We start from the raw sequence: 4932 nt of genomic DNA, 5'->3' as shown, positions 1-4932 counted from the left end.
CAGGAAATTCTGAAATCCATCCTTCAAATACAGTGAAGAAAAATACCTTAAGCCTCGAGCAGTGGTCGGCAAACTGCTGCCCCTTGAGTGTGGCTCTTCCACAGAATACCACGTGCAGTGCGATTGGAACTTCTTGACCACAGTCAAGGGGCCAAAGAGCCGCATGTGGCTCGAGAGCTGCAGTGTGCCGACCACTGGTCTTGAGGAGTCAGGTTTACTTTCTAGTTGGTTTCTTTTTTTGTTTTGTTTTAATCCTCACCCGAGGATATTTTTCCATTTTTATTTTTAGAGAGAGTGGAAGGGAAGGAGGGGGAGGGGAGAGAGAGAGAGAGAGACGTGTCAGTTGGTTGCCTTCCATACACACCCTGACCAGGGCGGGGGATTGAACCTGCAACCCAGGTACTTACCCTTGACTAGGAGTCGAACTGGAGACCCTTCGGTGTGAGGGCCGGTGCTCTAACCATTCGAACACACCAGCCAGGACCGGTCAGTTTTTTTGAAGGAAGGTCATCAGCCCTAATGAGGTTGGCTCAGTGGATAGAGCGTCGGCCTGCGGACGGAAGGGTCCCAGGTTCCCGGTCAAGGGCATGTACCTGGGTTGCAAGCACATCCCAGTAGCGAGTGTGCAGGAGGCAGCTGACCGATGTTTCTCTCTCATGGAGGTTTCTGTCTATCCCTCTCCCTTCCTCTCTGTCACAAAAACAATAAAAAATATTTAAAAAAAAAAAAAAGCAAAGCTTGGATTTTCTTTAAAAAAAAGGTCATCAGTAACATCCCTGAAGAGGGTCGGGGACTGAGGCGGGTCCGGTCTGCAACGTGTACACCATCTGCTCCTCGCGCCCTGGGTGAGGGAAGATAAGACCTGTGACTCATCAGCTGCCTGGAAATCGCTCGAGTTGTTTGGCCTTGTTCAATTATATTGTCAACGTCCCTTACTCCGCTGGTCCAGGAACCTCCTGGCTTCCGCACATCTGCCTCAAGCTGTGTGTGGCCGCAGGGGAGTGGGCAGCAGGGCAGGGGAGGGGCCCGCTGGCTGTCGCGGGCCCGGGTTCGAGTCCTGGCCGTGCCACAGGGAAGCCAGGGGGCTGTGGGTGAGAGGGTGGCCTCCCCCCGCCTGGGAAGCAGCCAGTATGGCTGCAGAAGGCCCTGTGGCTCAGCAGGGAGCCTCGAGGGAGAGGCCCCGGGAGGCAGGCGCTCAGAATAACCCACCCCGGTGCCGCCGAAGCCCCTGTAACGGGCGGTGATCACAGACAAGGCCCTGCACGAATACGCTCCCCATTTCCTGAACTGACACCTGGTTCCCGGGACGCCCGCCACCACGCCACGTGGTGAGGAGGTCCCTCCCGCCTGTCCTTCGGGAGAAAGGCCCCAGGGACTTGGCCCAGCCCGGCTCCCTGGGAAAGGAGCTGCAGGAGAGACCTCAGATGGCACCATGTGGCTCAGTGGTTAGAGTGCCCGCCTCTGCACCGAAGGGCCTTGGGTTCGAATCCCCGTCCAGGGCACGTTCCTGGGCTGCAGGCTTGCTGCCCGGCCCCAGTGCGGGGGGGTGTAAGAGGCAACTGATGGATGTGTCTCTCTCACATCCACGTTTCTCTTTGTCTCTGTCTGTCTCTCTCTCTCTTCCCCCCCCTCCTTCCCTCCTACTCTCTCTAAAAATCAATGGAAAATATATCTTGGGGTGAGGATGAACAAAAATAAAGACATAAATAAAATACAAGCAGCTGCACGAGAGACCTCAGGCGACACCACGTGGGGAGAACGACCCAGTCGATGGATGTGAACTGTGAGAAAGAGCAAGTTCTGCATTGGAAACCATTCTGTTTTGGGGTGGTTTGTTACGCGGCACTAGCTAACTGACACACCTCCCACAGCGGTGACAGCTCTTTGAGGGCAGGAAAGCATGTCTGACTTGCTCCCTACTATGTCCCCCACTGCCTAAAACAGTGATGGCGAACCTATGACATGCGTGTCAGAGGTGACACGCAAACTCATTTTTTGGTTGATTTTTCTTTGTTAAATGGCATTTAAATATATAAAATAAATATCAAAAATGTCTTTTACTATGGTTGCAAATATCAAAAAAATTTCTATATGTGACACGGCACCAGAGTTAAGTTAGGGTTTTTCAAAATGCTGACACGCCGAGCTCAAAAGGTTCGCCATCACTGGCCTTGAACATTTCCGGGAAGACAGTAGGTGCTCTGTACATATTTATTGAATGAATGAATGAATGAATGAATGAATGAAGGGATTTTCAGAAGTCCATGTCTTGGGATGATGTCATGAATCCAGTAACGGCCCACCAGGCTCTATGTATGTATCTACAGCAGCGGTTCTCAACCTGTGGGTCGCGACCCCTTTGGGGGTCGAATGGCCCTTTCACAGGGGTTGTCTAAGACCATCGGGAAACACATATATAATTACATACTGCTTTTGTGATTAATCACTACGCTTTAATTATGTTCAATTTGTAACAATGAAATTGGGGGTCACCACAACATGAGGAACTGTATTAAAGGGTCGCGGCGTTAGGAAGGTTGAGAACCACTGTTCTAGAAGAAAAAAGGACAACAAACTCTCAGGTGATCTGGATGTGCCAGAGCTTGGAGAGATGGAGTTGGAAGCGGCCCATTGCCATGTCAGGTCCACACCTGCACAGCTCCTGGCAGCTCCCCAGGTCCAAGCAGGTCACACCCGCTTGACTCAGCCGGGCCTCCTGGTACCGGCCACTGGGAGCCACGATCTGTCCGGGACACAGGCCCTGGGCCAAGGCAGCCGGAAGGCTGTGTGTGGTCTCCGGTCGGCGTGCTGAACCCAGAGTCAGTGGCCTAGGGCCTACTCAATCTCTTCGGTAAACATGCCTGACACACCATCTGTTCCCCGGGGTTGCTGTAACAGCACAGTACAAACGGGGTGGCTTCAAAGAATAGGACATGCTTCCCTCACGGATCTGAAGGCTCAAAGCCGACCCGTGTGTGTGCCGTGTTGCCCGCCCTGCCGGGTGAGGGCCCGTCCTGCCCGATGAGGCCCCGTCCTGCCGGGTGAGGGCCCATCCAGATGAGGGCCCGTCCTGCCGGGTGAGGGTCCGTCCTGCCCGGTGAGGGTCTGTCCTGACGGGTGAGGGTCCGTCCTGCCGGGTGAGGGCCCGTCCTGCCGGGTGAGGCCCTGTCCTGCCCGGTGAGGGCCCATCCACTCCAGTATCACCTCCTTTTCCTCATCGCATCTGTAAAGACCCTGGTTCCAAATCACATCACATCCTGCGGTTCTAGGGGGTTAGGATTTCAACATATCTTTTTGGGGGACACGATTCTACCCATAACAAAGGCACACTGGGCGCTGGAGACCGTCCGGAGCCCTGGCGGTGAGAGCTCTGACTTCGGGGACCTGACAGAGCAGCGGGGTGAGGTGGGGGGTGGGGGGGGAGGTCAAGGGCTCGCCATCTTCTGCTTTGGACTCACACCCAGGAAGGAGCTCGGTAAATATTTGGGAAGGAGTTAGTGCGAATGATTAGTGGCCGCTGCTCGGCTTCTGCTGTGGTTCCCATTAAGCACAGGTTGCGACCTTCCTCTTCCTAGTCAGGCAGGTCACACACGGGGACGGGCTGCACCCCCAGCGTGTAGATGAAACAGAACTACAGACGGCATGTCACACTGTGGCGCCCAGCGCCTGGCAGCCAGCCACCAGCCGGGCCCCTTCTCGGGGGAGATGCGAGGGGGAGACGCACGGAGCACGGCCGTGAGGACGGGTCTCCCGGATCTTCCCCCGGCACCGCCTTCGCCCCCAGATGCGCAAGAAGAGCTGTGCAAGAAACGGGCTCAGCTCCGCAGCCCTGGGGGCTGGGGCTGTGGCCGCTCCTCGGTTTCATCTTTTTTATTTTTATTTTTAAAGATATTTTCATTGCTTTCAGAGAGGAAGGGAGAGGGAGAGACAGAAACATCGATGGTGAGAGACAATCATTGATCGGCTGCCTCCTGCACGCCCCCACTGGGGATCGAGCCGGCAGCCCAGGCACATGCCCTGACCGGAATCAAACTGTGACCTCCTGGTTCGATGCTCAACCACTAGCCATGTGGGCTGGGCTCATCTTTTTTTTTCTTTCTTTTTTAAAGATGTTTTTATTGATTTTTAGAAAGACAGGGAGGGAGAGGGAGAGAGAGAAACCAGAGAGAGTCATGGATCGGCTGCCTCCTGCCCGCCCCACACTGGGGATCGAGCCTGCAGCCCAGGCATGTGCCCCGACCGGAATGGAACTGGCAATCCTTTGGTGCATGGGACGACATCCAACCAACTGAGCCTCACCGGCTAGGGCTCGGCAAGTTCATCTCTGTCTATCAAGTCTACGAGAAATACCGCATCTCTTCACTATTTTCTGTGAGTGAACTGGACTTTGAGAACAAATCCTCGTTTCACTCAGCTGGCAGGAAATTCAGCGAGCGATCTCCGTCTGAGCCAAATGCCAGCATGGGGATTCCTCTGTAAATCACCCCAATCCCAGTGGCCTCGCTCAGGGCCCCAGCGGGAGGAGTCTGATAGGATGACTGACGAAGGTGTGGGTGGGGGGGGTTGCACTAAGAGAGCCGCTGGGAGCTGGGAGCACCTCTAAGTCCGCAAGGACAGATCCGCGCTTCACTCTCCTTTCTCCTCTGAAACTGAGCTGCGATCCCACAGCCAACAGGAAGCCGGGGGTGAGGGAGCCCACAGTCACTGTCTATTCAGTTCGGGCTACTGTGACCACAACCACAGCTTCCTCCCAGTGCTGCAGGCTGAGGCGTCCAAGGTCACGGTGCCTGCAGACCCACTTCCTTGTTTGCAGACCGACCAGCAGAGAGAGAAGTTACCTTTTGTAAGTCTCTCTCTTTTAAAAATATATTATGTATTTCTCTATGTATTTTAAGATATATATATATATATTTATATATAAATTTTAAAGAT

This window comes from Myotis davidii, unplaced genomic scaffold, assembly GCF_000327345.1.
Source record: "Myotis davidii unplaced genomic scaffold, ASM32734v1 scaffold464, whole genome shotgun sequence".
In the NCBI taxonomy this organism is placed as follows: Eukaryota; Metazoa; Chordata; class Mammalia; order Chiroptera; family Vespertilionidae; genus Myotis; species Myotis davidii.
This window is presented reverse-complemented; position numbering follows the sequence as displayed.